At 41.5% G+C, this 19,263-nt stretch overlaps 1 protein-coding gene across 8 annotated transcripts in view; it reads left to right on the forward strand.

The window, feature by feature from the left end:
• The window catches only part of FYN (FYN proto-oncogene, Src family tyrosine kinase), a 218,201-nt gene that overhangs the window by 99,112 nt on the left and 99,826 nt on the right, over positions 1-19,263 (forward strand). The window contains exon 1 of one of the 8 annotated variants that reach the window (XM_032275005.1): positions 12,261-12,279. The exons of 6 other annotated variants lie outside the window; for them this stretch is intronic. The gene's annotated coding sequence lies outside the window, so the exon portion shown is untranslated. Of the gene's footprint in view, positions 1-12,260; positions 12,280-17,714; positions 17,809-19,263 lie in introns of those variants that run through there. One more of the 8 variants, XM_032275003.1, reaches the window with a different exon arrangement.

The following is a 19,263-nucleotide window of genomic DNA, read 5'->3' on the forward strand; positions in this document are numbered from 1 at the left end:
TGTGTAATCTTGATTCCTAAAGTAATTTCCACAATCATTGTATCACTTGCTCACTAAGAGGAGTATCATTTTCATTCCAGGTTAGTTTTGGCAACATTCTAAACCAGATTCCTTGAGCTGCATTGCGGGAGGCCATCCTGCTCCTCTGCTACAATCGCCCAAGTATTTGCCATCTGCTTTCACTCTAAAATTCACACTGTGCTGTAGTTTTTATCTATAGCAACACTTAAAAACCAAAATTTCCCACTTATTAAGGGGAAACATTTTCAGAACAAGTAGCTGTCACATATTCTAGCGCATGACTAGAGAGATAAGACTGTATTAGCTCCCACCTGGGATCCAGGTGGTTGGTCCCACCCCACAGCCCTGCCTCTGATGGCAAGCTGCATGTGCAGATGCATATTAGGTTATCATTTGTATAGCTCATTTAGGTTTGTAAAGAGCTACCTGGGCACAGTGGCACAGCCCTGTAATCCCAGCACTTTGGGAAGCTGAGGTGGGCGGATCACTTGAGGTCAGGAGTTGGAGACCAGCCTGGCCAATATGGCGAAACCCCATCTCTACTAAAAATACAAAAATTAGCCGGGCATGGTAGCACATGCCTATAATCCCAACTACTCAGGAGGATGAGGCAGGAGAATCACTTGAACCTGGGAGGTAGAGGTTGTGGTGAGCTGAGATCACTCCACTGCACTCCAGCCTGGGTGACAGAGCCAGGCTCCATCTCAAATAAAAAAGGAGCTGAAGCACATTTGATCTTCCCAAACCACTTCCTAGGCAGGGCAATCAATGTTATCGCCAATTGGAGACTCAGAGAATTTAGCTGATGTCTAAGGCAGGAGGCGTTTGGGAATGTGTGTGGGGGATGGGGAGGGGTTTGTTGTCCTCACAAAGACTGGGAGGTAACATTGGCACATGATGCAAGAGAAAGTGGGGCAGGGATGGTAAATGTCCTGCAGTGCCTGGAACAGTCCTGCCCAGTGAAGAGCTGTCCCTAGCACAGTGTTCATAGCACCCCTATTGAGAAACACTGCCCTGAGGTTGTACTAGAATGCAGTTGAGCCAGATGCACACCTGCACTGTCTGAATCCACATCCTTTATAGCCCTCTCTGTGTTAAAGGCATCACAGAATTCATTTCCACTTCTTGGGAGCTCTCACTCCCTGAAAGTTGAATTCAGAGTGGCTATTCTGCAGGTCATACGATTGCTGCCCCAGGCACCAGAACTCAGGCATAGCACACTTCGTGTGGAAATAAACTCTCTAAAACCCCAGTGGCCTGGCTGGCCAGCATGTTGTATTGTACCTGTCCTGTCTCCATCAGTGTCCAGTGCAGGTGTGAGAGAGAGTACTGTCTTTGGAAAAGATGAGAGCCCAGTAGGATGCTCTAACCACAGCCTCACATCTACCTGGCTTAAAAACCATCCTGATAGCAAATTAGGTGTTGATTTCAGAAGTTTTTTATTTGTTATCTCAGACTTCATACCTACCTGGTGAATCCTTACAGGAGCTGTTGGAGCTTTGTGTAAACTTTAGTTTTGATGTCAGCCAGCAAGGGAGCTGAGACAATGGCTGCATCAGTTTGATGCGCACACAATGAAATTTATTAAATTGGTAAAAATAAAACCATATGGAATGAAAAGACACCCAGGGAAACTGACCTGAATATAGATGTTGAAGGGATTCTGAAAGAGGGAGAGAAGGAGTAGTGATATTATCTCGCCTTTTTTTCCTTTCCTGTTTTGTATTTCTCTCTCCTTCTCCCTCTCCCTCTCCCTGTCTCCCAGTTTCTTTCCCAACTTTTTATTTTGGAAAATTTTAAACTTGCTGGCTGGGAGAATTGTAAAACAAATACTTTATGTCCTTTACCTAAATTCACCATTTGTTCTACATTTGCAACATTTGCTTTATTCCCTCTTCTCATTATATATATAAATTATACATATTATGTAAAATTTTGCTGAACCATTTAAAAGTGGCAAACATCTTGACACTTTACCTCTAAATATTACACCACCCATCTCCTAGGAATAAGGATATTCTTTTATATAACCATACTGTAATACTATTTCCGCATCTTAAAAATTTAATAATAATTTTATAATAGTATCCAATATTCAATTTATATTCAAATTTCAACAATATAGTCCAAACAATATTTTATAACTTACTTCTCCCCACGCCGACCCCAAAATCTAGTAACTGATCAAATACACTTGATGAATTTGGTTGATAACTTTTCCTTCATTCATCATATAACTTTTGAAAAATGACTTTTTGAAGAGTTTATTGTGCTATAGAGTGTCTTATACTCTGGGCTCGTCTGCCTCTTCACAGCATTGTTCAACTTGCTCTTCTCTTCCTAAAATTTGTTAGATCTAGAGGCTTGTTATTAAGTGGAGGTTAAACATCTTTTGGCAAGAATACTTTATAAGTGATGTAATGCACCTAATACTGCATCACATCAGAGGGCAGAAGATGTCACCTTGTTCCACCATCCTCAGTGCTAGGTTTCATCTCTTAGGTAACATGGTCATAGACCTAACCACTGTCAAGGTGCACCTTGAATTAATACATCGTCAGTAGGCTGTTACATGGGTCATTAGTGAACATCCTGCTCCAGCTTTCCTTTCATCCAATGGCTTGAGTAACCATGGATAATCCTCACCCGATTCAGTTATTACTTTGGGATATTGTCTGATATTTTTTACTCTTTCCTTTCTCTTCCTGAATTATTTGTAGTATATGACCTAGGCCTTCAGATTTTTACAGTGATAGTTTTCTAACCATTTCCTTGGTGGTCACCTGGATTTTGCTGTGGTAATATAGATTAGGCTAAACATTTTTTTTTTTCTTGCCTTGGGGATAAGAAGGAATTACTTTAACAAAGCATTTACTACACACTCCCCACCACACAGTCTCCTCACATGTAGAACATTTTTCACTTTCTTCCCTTGTAACAGCTTAGACTAGTGAAGTGACTTGCCCAGGGTCATCCAGCCTCCATGAGAGAGCTAAGATCAAGCCATATCTATCAGGTTTAAAGCCAGGATTTTTCAACAATTCCATGTTCCCTCTCATCCCCTCTGGCCATGCCTCCCCCACTAGAGTTCTTACCTCAGTCCACAAGTACCTACCAGACTACGTAGGTCCCTAAACAAGGAGAGTCAGCCAGGAGACTGCAGCTGGAGAAGCACATGCTACCCACATCTAAAGGGCAGGTGCTGCTGGACCTCAGACGAGTGGGCCGTGCTCGGCCAGAAACCAGGATCTTTATGCTAACCATCCTGACTTTTCAATGGCAGTGACTAATTCAGACACATGAAACTCATCAGCCCAGTTGCCAGTTTTCGGCATCAGCACTACTGCTGTCTGAGGCAGGCTTGGGTAGGCCATGGCTTTGTTTATAAATGTCTTTCATTGTCTGTCATTTGGATGTTTGTTTTTAACATCTTCTTTTACACAGAAATTAATGTGCTTGGGAAGTGATACTGTTTTGATGTGGGGAATGTTTGATTTTTCGAAGGGGGGAAGTTATGTTTCATGGAAGTGTTATTTAACTGGATTATTTAATAGGCCACAGTGTTGTTATAAAATCTTGGATTTTTTAATTGGTAGGTTAACAGTACAATAGTAGGTATTTCATATGTAAGTTTAAAAGAAAGTAAATACCTCTCCCTCTGCATATCATGATCTGTAGGATTTTTCTTTTCTGAGTTCTTCCTAGTCCTTAAGAAGGGTGTGACATCTGTTGTTCCCATCTTGCACTCTTTGTTCTTTGTGTGTCTTTAACTGTGTTAACACGTCACAGGAACTCTGTCAGCTCAGTCCCCGAGAAGGCCTGAAGCAGATCTAACATAAATAGCAGCGCTTCTCCAGATGGGTCCTGGCAGAGGCTACAGATCTCTGTTGGTCATTCTACTTGTTTTCAGCAGAATTATTCTTGAGTTTGGAGTGACTGGGAATGGCTCATGTAAAGAGCTCCTCCAGACTTACTTCATCATGCAAGAATTTGGACCTGCCTCTCATTTCACATGTTAACCACCTGAGGCACATAGAGATTGGGAAGGACCCAGATAGACCTTGCTATGGTTTGTTCCCACCAAATCTCATGCTGAAATTTGATCTCCAGTGTGGCAGTGTTGGGAGGTATTTGGATCATGGGCAGCTGGGTGCCATTCTTATGATAGAGTTCTCATGCTTCCAAGACTGAATTAGATCTCGAGAGAATGGTTAGGGTTCTTCTAAAGTGAGGACACCCCTCCTAGTTTGGCCTCTTCACACATATCTGCCATGTTTTGACCCTGCACGTGGCCCTCCTCAGAAGCTGAGCAGATGCCAGCATTATAGCTACTTGAACTTGCCAGCCTGCAGAATCTTGAGCTAATAAACCTCTCATCTTTATGAATTTCCCAGTCACAGGTATATAAGAACACAAAATAAACTAGGAAAGACCTGATTAGCTTGGGTCTCTTGTGCTTGTCCCTCATACTCCCTAAGCTAAAGTTTTCAGTCTACAAGCATCCACTGTAATGCTTTACCTGACATGTCACCTTGTCACCCACAATATCTCTTCCCATCTGAACCACCCCAGCATCCCACCATCAGCCACATTTAACAAGTGAAGAAGCAAAGATCTCAATCAGCACTGTCTAATAGAAACCAAAGTCAAGTACCATGGACAATTTAAAGCTATCTAGAAGCCAGGTTAGAAGAAAGTAGAAAGAAATGAGTGAGATTAAATTTTATATTTTAAGTGAAATTAAATTTTAAATTTTGTATTTTGGACATATTATATGTCCAAAACATTATCATCTACCATGCAGTCAGTACGTTAAATTACTGAGATCTTTTTGTGCCAAGTCTTTGAAATTACACGTGTATTTCACATTTGCAGCCTATCTCAGTTTGGACAAGCCACTTGAAATGTGCTCAGTGTGGCTACTGGCTACGGTGTTGGGCAGCACAGCAGTGTGGAAGACATAGTCCAAGGTCACACCCAGCTAGGTTCTTTCATTTAAATCTCAAAAGAAACTTGATCTGCTCTTTTGCTCTCCCCCCAGTCTGAAACCCCATATTTCTGTCCCCTTTGTGCCATTTCCCCCCCACCAGCTAACTCTAATTACAGAGAGATGCTTGGTTTGGTCATAACTGCTAGCTCAGCAGTTTTCTACAAGTCCTGGCAGCTGGTGAGACCAACATACACTGCCTGCAAATGATAGTGTAAAGCATACTTTTAAATTTCTCCACAGCAGAGTTTCCATGATTTTCTTTCTCTTAGAAGTAATTCACTGGCATTTTTCAAAGCCAAGAGTTTTTTTTTTAAGTCATTCTTTCTTAAAGTCCCATCTTAATGGATTCATAAAATATTTACTAGCTAGTAATCTCCCCAAGGGACTCAGCAAAACAAGTAGGCATTAATCTGGTATTTATACCAGTTATACCTCTGTTTTGATTAACAACAGTTAGGTTTCTTTTTTCTTTTTTTTTTTTTCTTTGAGATGGAGTTTCACTGTCATTGCCCAGGATGGAGTGCAATGATGCAATATCAACTCACTGCAACCTCCACCTCCCAGATTCAAGTGATTCTCCTGCCCCAGCCTCCCGAGTAGCTAGGATTACAGGTGTGTGCCACCATGGTCGACTCATTTCTTGTATTTTTAGTAGAGATGGGGTTTCACCACGTTGGCCAGGCTGGTCTCAAACTCCTGACTTCACTTCGGCCTCCCAAAGTGCTGGGATTATGGGCATCAACCATTGCGCCTGGCCAGTTTCTTTTTTCTAACTAGTCAGATACTCTCCCAATACATCAGTCCCATTTTGAGTATCATTCACAATGAAATATCAGTAAAGGTTAGATTCCATTTTCACTAAATGTCAAGTCTCTGACCACTGACCCCACTACTTGAATTATTAGATTATAATCACAATCTCAGAGGAAGAAATGACAAAAGAATGGTGACAGACTCCTGGGGTTTGTTGTGATAGACTTTACCCAAATACAAACCCTGATCTGTAAGAACTGAAATTCAAATGGGGAAAAGATTGTCCCATATTGTTAATTAGAGGCCATAACCCCACATCTTCCAACATTCTTAGTTAAGTGAAGGCTAGAGAAGATCATATTTTTTTCATATCTTTCATTAACTGAAGGATGGTACTGCAAAGCCAGCCCTTCTGTAATACAAATGAATTTTCTTAAATACCCTTCAGTGCTGTATTCCTCGGATTTTGACTTGATGTCAACCTCACTATTCACAGATCCCCTAAAATCCACCATTTAAAAAACTTTAGGTGTGATGGTGCATTTGGAGTTAGAACAACGTTGTTGTGAATGGCTTGGTTTCATCTCTTACCCCACCATTTCCCTGCAGTAACACACACTTAGAGGCCCCAATCACAATCCTTTTATCCCAAATAAATAAAAGCCTTTTTATTGCTTTAAGTGGATATCTCATGTTCATTTCAAAATGTCATTTAGCAGCTGTATTTCTGCTAAATAACCAAAAATTATAGTTGACTCCAGCCAAGTGGCTGAGTACCTAGATTTTATTTCCAAGTATGGTGCTGAGCAGAAATGTTTTGGTTTAATCCTCAGTATTAATAGTTGACTGACAGAGATGGATGGGCGTGGGGATGAGAAAAGGAAAGGAAATATAAAATATAGTGGCAGAGCATCATCTGCTTCAGGGACTCTTGACAAGTTTTTACCAGAATCACCTGAGAAGATATTAAAAATCCAGGTTCCTAGTCCGCACTGTCCCTCCATTCATTTAGAGTCCCTGAGAACAGGGCCCTGGTAAGTGTGTAGGAACCACCTGCTCTTACTCAATTGTATCCAATTGCCAATACTTAGGGAGAACTTAACTGTATATAAATTATACATCAATAAGCCTGTCCTGAAATCTGTTTGTACACATGCATATAAATTTTTGAAAGTTTTTGCTTGTACTACCATGAGGAATATTTTCACTGTCAAACACTCTGGAGCCTGAAGACAAAGCTCACAGTTGAAACAATCATTCATCCACTCAATAAACATGTAAGAAACAACGCTGGGCCTTGTTCCTAGCCTGGGAAAACAGAGATACATTGAGACACAGCATATACGTCGAAGGAGTTTGTTTAATGGATAAGAACTATATGCAACAATTATGCTGCATTGTGAAAAGTATAATGTATCTATAGAGCAAAAAGGGAGGAATCCTGAACAACCACATACACGCATGTGCATGAGTACATACTTGCACATATTTCCCACTTCCACCCCACTGCCTTTGGAAGGTAGAAGAGAGAGGCTGTGTTGGGAAAATTTCACAGAAAAGCCACAGCACATGATTTCCTGAGGTGTCAGTAGACAAGGAAGTGAAAAGTATGCTGCCTATTTTTCAAAGAAATGGCTCTCAGAATTTGATTCTGAAGTCAAAAAGAAAAAGTTTTTTACACCCTCGTTAGTTTTAAGGGGATTTTAGCATCCCCTGAAGTGATTCAGTTTGCTTATCCTGATCTATCTAGTCCCAGCGTAGGTCTCAGTGCCAGCATACAGTAGGTGCACAGCACAGCAAGTGCATTGAATAGAAGTGATGCTTTCAGTAGTTTTGTCTCTCTTCTAACAAACCTTTAGCCACAATTGTATCTTAGAGTACACACATAATTTTCTAGACTATTGAAAGTAATCTTGTAATTATTGCTTCCAAAATACCAAAATCTTTGCCCTTGAAGGAGAGCACATTTAACAATATGAGTTGTTCTGCTGGCATATGGCATGGTATGTTTTGATTTTTATATATTAAGGGCATTAACTCTTTCAACCTAATTTTTATTCTCATTTTTTTCAATATACCTGAAATTATAGAAGAGCAGCTAGATCAAAAGATCAAATGATAATAGCATGACTTACTCTGTCATTTAAAGGCAAACACAGAAAATAGCATTGTATTTTCCTGGATACTGGGTGATCTTGTTGGATTTGGGGAGCAGAGGTTATTTGAGAGCAGCTGTTCATATTGTGTTAAAAATATAGTCGATGTTGGGGTGGCTACTTACCAGGACCACTATGTCCCCTATACATTTTTGCAGCTTTATGTGTAAATTATGATCATTGGTTACTTTGATACTAAAGGATATAATAGGAGAATTCCCAACTTGACCCTTTGACTGTGTTGTAATAAGAAAGGACATTGATATGTTTTGGCTGTGTCCTCACCCAAATCTCATCTTAAATTGTAGTTCTCATAATCCCCACATGTTGTGGGAGGGACCCGGTGGGAAGTAATTGAATCACGGGGGCTGTTACTTCCGTGCTGCTGTTCACGTCATAGTAAGTGAGTTCTCATGAGATCTGATGGTTTTATAAAGAGCTATTCCCTCTTTGCTCAGCACTTCTCCTTCCTGCCATCATGTGAAGAAGGATGTGCTTTCTTCCCCATCCGCCATGATTGTAAGTTTCCTAAGGCCTCCCCAGCCATGCTTAACTGTGTGAGTCAATTAAACCTCTGTCCTTTATAAATTATCCAATCTCAAGTGTGTCTTTATGAGCAGTGTGAGAATGGACTAATACAGACATCAAGAACCAATTTACATATGGCTTTGTTTAGAAGGCTGAATGATATTTTTAGAGGTGCCCTGTGCATTGGAAAGTTTTGTGGTTAATCTGCCTGCTTTCCAACCCTAAAAGCAATGTACATTACATGCCCTGTTCTTAAAATAACGGTTCTGACTGGGAGGAAAGTAGATGATGGTGTGGGAGGTGGGCTTCAGGTTAAATAGCAGGATGGGCAGGGCATTAACTTTGCTACTGGCACGTGCTTGCATCTGAGCTCCACTGGGGTCTTGGGCAAGTCACCACCCTGCTGTGACTCAACTTGCTCATGCCCAAAATGATACTGTTTTGAGGATTAAAAGAAGAAATATGGTGTTGACATGATGCCTGACACTCCTAAGTGCTTACTCTATGTCAAGTCTTTCACTTTTCCCTTTTTACACATGTATCAATCTTGTAATTCTCGTTTCAAAACTTTTCAAGGCTCCTGTTACTCCCCAAGAAAGTCCTAAACACCTTAACCTGGCGTCTGAGGCTTTTTATGATCTGTCTGTCCAACCCACCTCTTTATCACATCTAACTCTTTTACTTCCAATGTAACCCTGTAGCAAAACCCAGCCATCTCTTTGCCCTTGGAGGGCTTTGAACACTCATTTTCTAACCTCTTGGGATGCCTTCCTGCTGTCGCTTAGGGTCTAAGTCTAATCTTCTGCAAGGATCATCTTTTTTTATTTTATTGCTAGTCAATCTCTGCTTATCCAGCTCACCTTAAATGCCACTTCTTCTTAGTCCCTCAGGCTAGAAAGTTTACCCCTATGTCCAACACTGTGTGTTTTTCATCATAGGTGCCTAAAAATAACTAAAGTGTTGAATAAGTCTTAAACGTATTCATAGATAACACATGCCAGAGAAGCAGGTAAAAGTTTCTTTCAGGTGGGCATTTCTGTCAGGGGAAAGGCCTGAGTGGCTTAAACAACAGAATCTTATTTTCTCACAGTCTGGAGACTGAAAGTCCAAGAACATGGTGCTAGCAGGGTCAGGGTCTGGTGAGCCTCCCTTCTTGTCTTGCAGATGGCCACCATCTCTGGTGTCCCCATGTGGCCTTGTCTCTCTGTATGTTCCCCTGCTGTCTCTTCCCTTTCCTATAAGAACACCAGTCCTATTGGATCAGGGCCCTACCTTTTTGATTATTTAACTTTCATTAACCTCCTTTAAGGCCCCCTTCTCCAAATACAGTCTCATTGGGGATTAGGGCTTTAGCACATGCATTTGAGGGGACACAGTTCAGTCCATCACACACAGGTATAAAAATCCTTTCAATCCTCTGAGAGTGTGTGTGCTCATGTGTGCACATGCCCTGCGTGCAGGTCTCCTCTGTTACAAGCATTCTTTCCTGGCCTCATTCAGGAAACCCACAGGATAGCAAATGGCCTTGCTCGCCTGTGGTGGCCCAGCTTGGCTTGTCTACTCTAGCTGCCTCCACATCCACAAAGACGCCACTTCAGGCTCACCGAGAGGACACCAGACACATACTATCTCACCCAGCGGTTCCATCACAGCCCCCTCCTTGCCTCCAGCTGCCAGCAAAGGGGAACAAGAGAGAATGAGCCACAGTGGGGAAGGGAAGGAATTCAGGAACTAGAACAGGAGGGTGACATTTTGTTTTTTAAAAGAGCAGTATTTCCTTTTACTTCTGTTTAACATTGTCCATGGGTTTTTTTTCCTCCACATTTCTCCAGATTCCCAATTCTGAAAGCACTAAAGGAACCCCTTAGCTCTATGAGTTAAGACAGTTGATAAGTGATGTGGGAGAATGCACTCTAATTAGGTCCTCAGTTAACCCACCCCTGACTTAACAGAGGGAGGCTGTTTGGTTACAAATAGTTTTTATTCTAAATCAGAGGCTTCTCACACTGTGTCATCTGCCTGCAAATTAGCTAGAGGCACAAGCTTTGCATTATGCAAAGTACGTATTCTCACAATTAATATGCTGGAAAGTGTGGTTTCACACTTTTCTGCCAGTACAGGGGTTCTCACTCAGGAGTGAACCAGATTACCTGGGGAGCTTTTACAAAATATCCGAGGCTTATCCTCCCCCACCCCAAGTGGCCCCACAGCTGTGAGAGCAAGATGTGGGCCCCTCCTAACCCTGCACCAGTAACCCCAGTATCACCACTTATTACTTCCTGAGAGGTTTCTTATTAAATGTTTCAAATATAGTATCCTTTTTTTTTTTTTGCTTGACAAAATCCAGTGACTGATTTGCTTTTTTAACGTTTTATTCATTTTATTATAGAAAATCTCAAATGTATAGAAAGTAAACAGTGTAACATAATGGACCCAATGCACCCTCACCCACCTCCAACAGTGATCATCAACATTCTGCCATTCTTGCTTCATCTATAGCTTGATAATTGTCATTATTTTTGACTAATTCAATTTTGTTTCATAGATAGCATAGCCTGAGCACTAAAAATTGGTTATGTGTTCCTACTGCATATTGAATTGACTGTGTGCAAGGCACTTCCTATACTTTATCACATTTACTCTGCAAAGCACCCGTAGGCATTGTTACTCACATTTTATAACAATGGTAACTGAAGCTCTACGAAATTACACACCAGCTAGTAAGTGCTCAAGCAGGAATTCACACCAAGAAGTGTTTGAAAAGCATGCTTCCCCCTGCCCTGCCCCCTTAAGCTAAACTTTAGAAAAATAAAGTCCATGAAAAAAATGTATAGTTAAAAGTTTTGTAGCATGGATAGATGCACAGCTATGTGATAAAGCACATATGTTATAATAATGTGAGAATCTGTGTGGTAAGTACATGGTTATTCAGTGTAAAATTATGAAAACTATGTTTGAAATGTTTCACAATAAAATGTTGGGAGGTTTCCAACAAAAAACAAACTTTGTCTTTACTATCAAGCAGCGGACAAGACACACAGGCTATTTTCAGATACCTATCCTGTTGATACCTGCTTCAAAGAAATATCTTTGAGACTTGGTTGAATTTTGACCTTAAAAATAGTAAACCAAGTGTAAGCCACAAAGTATCTGAGATAGGTTTCAATCAATATAGAAGTTTATTTTGCCAAGGTTAAGGAACATGACCCTTGACATAGCTTCAGGGGGTCCTGAGAACATATGCCCAGGATAGCTGGGTTATAGCTTGAGTTTATACATTTTACAGAGACAGAAGACACAAACCCACATATGTAAGGTATACACTGGTTTGGCCAGCAAGGCTGGACATCTCGAAGGCAGTGTGTGTCCAGAGGGTGAAGGAGGGGGTGACTTCCAGGTCATAGGTAGATTTAAATATTTCCTAATTGACAATTGGTTCAAAGAGTTAAGCGCTACCTGAAGAGTTGAAATCAGCTTGAGTTAAGGTAAGTGGAGCCAGGAGGTCTGGAAGATAAGATTCCTTTCATGTGGATGAAACCTCGAAGAAGCAGGCTTCAGAGACCCTAAATGTAAATGTCTCTTACCAAAGGTGTCAGAGTCACAAGAGAGACCTAGTAAGGGAAGGAGATTCTCACCCGTGTCCAGCCATTTGAATGAGAGGACCTTTTTAGTTATCTGTGGTGGCACATACCACAAAAATAATGCATGGACTTTTTTTTTTTTTTTTTTAGCTCATCAACTATCATTAGTATATTTTATGTGTGGCCCAGGGAAGCCAAAAGGTTGGACACTCCTGCATGCAAAAAGGTTGGACACTCCTGGACACTTTTGGTAAGAGACATTTACATTTAGGGTCTCTGAAGCCTGCTTCTTCGAGGTTTCATCCACATGAAAGGAATCTTATCTTCCAGACCTCCTGACTCCACTTACCCACAAGAGACAGCTTTGCAGGGCCATTTCAAAATACACCAAGGAAATATATTGTAGAGTAAAATATTTTGATTTCCTTTTAGGGCCTGTTATCTGTCATGTGATGTTATGCCAGTGTCAGGTTGGAGTTAGTATCATATTACTGTAAGAGTCTGTTCTGTCAGCCTCAGGGTCTCTTCTTAAATGTTCATGCCGGCCAGTTGTGCCTGAACTCCAAAGGAAGGAGGGTATAATGAGGTGACCCCCACCTTCCCTTCATGGCCTGCACTAGTTTTTCAGGTTTCTTTGGATCCCCTTGGTCAAGAGGAGGGTCCACTTAGTAAGTTGAGGGGCTTAGAATTTTACTGTGGTTTACAATAAAACAGAGATTACTTAGAGGTGTAAGTAATCAACATTAACTGGTGAGGTCTTAGAGAACTCAGAAAACCAGAGCAGAAACAAAGCCTCTCCCAGGGTGGCCCCAGCTGTGGCTGACAGCTTGGGAAGCTTCCTCACTGCTGCTCATGGAAAGCCAGAGCCAGACAAAATGAACAAGTTATTTTTTTTCAGTTCAGGCCACTTAGTTAGGATTCCATGATGATTTCTTTTTACCATTTACCCAAAGGAACATTTTGCATACATACAGCCTACGTGTTGAAGCTGTTCGTTCTCACGAAGGGCATAACCAATTTCTTTACACTACATAAAAAACATCAAGCCACCCACACTCCCCCATGATGTAATGCAGGTCCTGCTTTGATGGTGAGCTGGCCTGACCAGGGATTGCTGAGTAGTGTCAGCATTGGGAGTGATTATTGGAAGCAGATAGTCTGTCCAGAGGATTCCAGGGGGCATTTTCTTTCTAAAGGTACAAGGAGATCCTGGGCAAGCAGCTAGCAGCCCCCTTTCGCAACCCTGCAGAGAGCCCCAGAGCTCCCTGCACCTGCCTTTCTTCCTCCTAAGCTTGGCTGCCATGGTGGCATCCACTCCACCCTTCAGTGCTTGGAGCCAAGGGGTCATCGCTCAGGAAGGCTCTACCCTTCTGGTTTTAGACTGCTGTGGAGTAGGGAGCCACTTGGAGATACAAAGCCCACCTTTCCAGAATCTTCCAGGGTCCCCACAAATTATAAGACTACTGTCACACCAGGAAACCAAGACATTTTCAATAACAACCTTTCCTACTGATTTCCAGTTTCATATTCCAGAATTCCAGTGCACTGCTATTCAAACCATTCGTGATACTGTTCTCCTTTCACTAGGCCACGAGCAGGTATAAAGCCACAAAGAGAAACCCATCTCATGAGTTAACTACTCCATCAGCTTCCTTCACCCTGAAATCTTTTGGCAGTACAGATTAGAGGGAAGAACAGGCTTTGCAATCAGACCTGGGAATGAATGCCAACGTCATCATTACTAGCTGAAAGATTTTGAGAAAGTGGCTTAACTGCTTTGAGTCCAATTCACAGGATTAATGTCAGGTTTGGACTCAGATAAAGTATATGAAGGCACCCTGCCTAGTCTGTGGCTCGTAACAAGTGCCACTAAGTGCTGGTGTCCTTTTTCTGTTTTATGTATGATGACTTGTAGATATCTGCTGTCAGGCCCTGTCCCTGCCACTGGCTGGTGATGTGAACACACCTCCTGTCTTTGCATCCCTGCACCACAGTTTCATCTTCTGAAAATGAACTGCCTGTTCTCAAAGATGTGGAGTTTTTTAAATTATAGTTTGCCTGAACCTTAGGGGATCCGTCTGATTACAGAGGCACAGTGAGGTCCTGAGTATAGGTGGTGGGCTGCGCAGAAAGCGAGAAGGCCGGGGGCAGACTGGAGAATAGGACTGGTGAGGTTCAGATAGGGAGAGCAGGGGAGAAATGGTCAAAGTGAGACTGGAATCAAAAGGTTGGCATTCCTAAAAACTATGATTGCACTTAAGTTTTGCCAAGGGCAATTTAGTTATCCCGCAGTGAGGAGCATGGGTGCCTATGTCTCCAGTCACTTCCCCACAGGAAACCTAATTGCAGCCTGGGCTCCATGCAGCTCCCAGCTGGGGGAGGCCTATAGGCTTCTTTGTGTGAGGAGCTCAGTGCAGCATTCCTGCCCACACACGCCACTGCCACCTTTCTCCTGAGGATGAGTTCTGTTATTATTTTGTGTGACCTCACCGCCAGGAGAGCTGGTTTGGCGTTTTGCTTAACACACATTAAATTTGTTGTTAGATGTGCCTTTGAGCCTTGCCTGTGGGTCTCCTGTCCTCATCGGTCCCTGCCTGCTGCAGCCATCCACTTAGGACGCAGATCTTTCTTCTCCCCAGCTGCGAGGAGCCCAGTAGTTGGATTTCCTTAAATGCAAGCAGATGGAAGTGAGCAGGAGTGTGGAGGCAATTAGAGGATTTCCTCCTCCAAGTAGTGCGGGTTTGCTCTCTCTTTGGGTGTGTGGCTGTTCTTGCTCATTTTAATTTTCCGTTTGGGTTTTGTCAGGCTGTCAGCTTTTTTTTTCTGGCTGTATTTTGCTGCTGGTTGCAGGAGCTTGCAGAAATGCGGCAATTTGGTTGCTTATTGTTTGGAATCAAACTTTTCACAGTGAGGTATGGATGATGCATATCATAATGATGATGACACTTCATATTTGTAAAATATTCTGCAACTTAAAGAATGTTTTCACAGACGTCACCATCTCATTTGGTCTGGACAGAGGCCCAGAAAGAAAGAAAAAAATGAAGGCTCTACTCAGTCTGCTAGAGTCAGAGTTTTCCCTTATCTTTTTACGTCATCTCTAGTCAAACCACATAGGAGAGAGTAATGGAATGAAAACTGAAACCTTCTGCTTTACTCCTTTTCTCTTCCCTTCAGTCAGTTAAATATTTTTCAAACACTTTCTGAACACACAGATTCTCTGGTGACAATTCAATAATTGTAGCAGACAATCTCTGCCATCGAGGGAGCTTTCACTGTAGGTAGGGAAACAAGGCACACAACCGTGAGTTTACGTAACAGCGCCTGGCCCGCAGAAGGCACTAAGGAACTAGTGCTGAATGAGTGGGTGAAAAATGAATGTAGAATATGGCCCACCAAAGACCTGGAGGACTTTGGTTCTAAGTATAGTTAGTTTCATGTCAGTGAAAACACCCAACAAAAGCCAAGTGTCCTGCTGACAGTTGGACTCCAGTCCAACTGGAGGACAACCTTTTCTCACTCCTGTTCTCCACTGGGCATTTGTCCTGGGGTATGACTCGGTTCCCCCAGGAGACACTGAAAGGCTCAGTGCCATCCCAAGAAGACGCTTCCTTCCTTTGGCTTACTCATACCATCAGCGGGGTACAGCGCAGACCCCTTAGGGAGGAACCGAAAGATCCAGAGTCCTTGATGAGAATGGGAAGCAAGGGTGCAGTGCCGTCCGAGTGCCTGGGTGCCTGGGAGTGAGCAGGCAAGAGGACCTGGCACTGTTGTGAACAGCCTCCGTTCTGTTAGCGCCACTCCATGAGGGCTGAAGTCAAGGAGGAAGCCATTTGTTTTTGAGCTGGAAAGGAGGAGCAGGAAAAATGCCATCCTTTGCCCTTAAGGATGAGACAAGCATAAAGAGAAAGGCACACAGGCAGACCAGAAGGAAGAGATTTCTTACAAAATTATTGTCAGGAAAAGTGCTAGTGAAATCACTCCTCTTTAAAAGATCTGTGTCCTGGTTTTGGGAACGTATGATATCACAGACCTGGGCCAGAAGCCAGAAGGCGGCAATGGGGAGGATCAAAGAGATTCTTGGCCCCAACCCTTACCAGACCCTGCCATGCACAGGAAACAGTTAAATAATGTGACGATCTCACCTGCAAATGATCAAGTTTTGGGTATAAGCCAAGGAACTGAGAGATGGGGAGACCAGCACAGGCCTGAGGAGCTGAGAGGGAGGCTTATGTGAAGGGTAAGACTTGCATGGGCCTGGCCAGCAGACGAGATGTGGCAAGTGCATGGACGGTTATGTGGAGATGTATTCCATCCTGGCTGAAGCGGGTGCGAGAGGCAGTGGGAGATTGGCAGAAAAGGTATAGGGCACTGGTGTGGAAGGCTGGGAAGCCATGCTTCAGAGCGGAGAAAGTTGCTAATCAGAGAGGCAACGTTCTAGAGGTGGTAAGTGGAACTTTGTTCATGCCCAGAATTTTCATTCCTGTCCTGCTGTCCCAGATGCTGGGCTTCGGTCTGCTCTGTCCCCCGCTGATGGTATGAGTAAGCCAAAGGAAGGAAGTGTCTTCTTGGGATGGCACTGAGCCTTTCAGTGTCTCCTGGGGGCACCGAGCCATACCCCAGGGCAAATGCCCAGTGGAGAACAGGAGTGAGAAAAGATTGTCCTCCAGTCTAACTGTCAGCAGGACACTTGGCTTTTGTTAGGTGTTTTCACTGTCGTGAAACTATACTTAGTTTGTGAATGTTTTGGAGACTACCAAGAATGTGTGTGTGACATGAATTCTAGGCGTTTTTATTATGGTGGATTTTTAAAAAGAATGTCCACATTAATACACACCCCTAATGTAAAGTACTTAGAGATACAGGACACACAGAACAAAACAAAAGTCACCTATTAGCCCGTCACACAGAGATAGTTACTCACATCCTTAGTATTTGTCCTTTCCCGATGCAAATTTAGGAATTTTTAAAAAATGGTTTCAAATTGGACTTAATGTTTTATATCCTACTTTGTTTTAACTTGGCAATGCACCATGAATATTTTTTAGTCACTAAATTTATCTCGCAATATGATTTTAATGCTATATACTATTCCATTATAGGCATGTGCTATGTTTAATCCATCAAACAAAATCAGTCTACTATCTTTGCTTATTTTGGTGTTTCCAGTGAGTTAGGCTTTTAACATATTTTTAAAAACAACGTCAGAATCTAGTATTTTCAGATACCCATGTTTTTGAGTGAATTGCCCGGCCAGATCCAAGTGAATATAGAACATTCTCTACTCTTTTATCTTGTTTTTATTGTCACTTCATTAAAAATGGTAATAAGTCAACTGTGGAAAAAAGAAATCATATGTGGCGTAGTTTCCTTCTGTAAGACTGTTAAAAACATGAGCTGACCAGGCCCCCGTGCCAGTGGACATGCCTGAATATAGGATAAGAGTATAGGGGACTCAATTGGATCAAGCAGCTCTTAGAATTTAAATGACATCCTGTGTTTGGTTGTAATGAAATTTCAACAGAAGTAACTCTCCCTATTTTCTTCATGTAAATGAAGACAATCATTCAAGAGCTTTCTTAAGAGCTCTGCCGGCCTCTTGACCAATGTCTTCCTTCACAGCAGCCAGCTCCTTCCTGACGTGGGATGCCATTTTGGAGGGCCGCTTCCTGCTGACTTTATTATAAGCTGTGTAGAAGAGAAGGTGTCAACCATATTTTTCCTTTGAGGCAGAGTTCAATTTGCAGAGGCCTGGACTTCCTGCTTATGTTTCTTTCCAGTAAATAAGTGTGATTCACCACAGTTCAAAGCAACCCCATCTACAATGCCTCATTTTTTTTTAAGTGAAATTTTTCCATGGGAATAGAATAGAGAGGAATCCTGTAGGTCTTCCATGAAATGATACTCCCTGCCTCTCAGAGTTTTACAATATAATTAGGTTACTTGTTTTTCATAAATGTGTTTTATTCTGTGCTTACCTGGATGAGGTGCCTGTTGAAGAGCAGGAGATGAAGTTTAAGAAATAAAGCACAGTACTCAACTTTTTAAAATTACTTTGACTTACTATTGCTCCTGGATAGAAACACAGTTTTTCATATTAAGCTAATACTTAGCCGTTTGCCGAAGCCTCTTATCAATTCTAATAATTTATCTGTTTTCTCTTAGGCTTTCTGTGTAACCAAATATACCATCTATAAATGATTATAAGTTTTAGTTCTTTTACAATCTTTTATCTATTATGTATTTATTTTTCCTTTTCCTACCACTCTGGCTATGACCTGCAAGACATAGCACGGGGATAGGAAAGAGGGATAGCACAGATTTTTAGCTTGTTACTGATTTTAAAGGGAAGGCTGTTAGCATTTCACCATGAAGTATGGTGCTTACTGCTGGGTTTTAGTAAATACTATTAGATTATGAAAGTTCCCTTCTGTTCTTAATTTGCTAAAAGTTTGTATTTTTGAAAATTTTAAAGGGGTTAATTTTTATTGAATGCTTTTTCTATTCTATTGATAAGATTATTGGAGTTTTCTCATTTAAACTGACAGTACAGGAATTATTGTCACTCATTTTTAAAGTTAAATCATCATTGCATTATTAGCAAAAATCCACATTAGTTGTGATATATTTTTTGCATTGTTGGGTTCCATTTGCTAACGTTTTATTTTTTACGTTTGTATTTATATCTGAGAGTAGTCTGTAATTTTCCTTTTTCCTACTGTCTTGGATTTTGGTTCTGAGATTATCCTAGTGCTTTTTCATTTTCCATCTCCTGCACTTTTTTTGTTTTGGTTTTTTGTTTTGGTATAAAACACAGATTTTTTTTTTCATTTTTTTCTAAAACTATCTGAATCTAATGTTTATTGGGTTTGGGGGGTTTTTTGAATGGAGTGATGAGTAGCTTTTTAACTAATGAACTAATTTTTTTAATGGTTATTAGACTATTCAGATTTCTCTCTTGTTAGAATAATAATTTGAATTATTCTGTGATATTCTTCATTTCATTGAAATTTTCAAACTTAGTGGCGCATGTTTCTTCATAGTACAGTATGCTATGGTTTAATCCTTGGTGAATCTATAGTTATGTTCCCTCCTTCATTCCTAGTGTTATTATTTGTACTGTCTCTGTGTTTTTCTTTATCAGTTTTGGTTTGTCTCTTATTAGTCTTTCCAAATAAATAGTTTTTCCCTTGTTCATTTTCTTTAATGTATCTTTGTTTTCTGATTTTAATTT

This window comes from Sapajus apella, unplaced genomic scaffold (assembly GCF_009761245.1).
Source record: "Sapajus apella isolate SASKATOON/1434 unplaced genomic scaffold, GSC_monkey_1.0 scaffold6, whole genome shotgun sequence".
NCBI classification, from domain to species: Eukaryota; Metazoa; Chordata; class Mammalia; order Primates; family Cebidae; genus Sapajus; species Sapajus apella.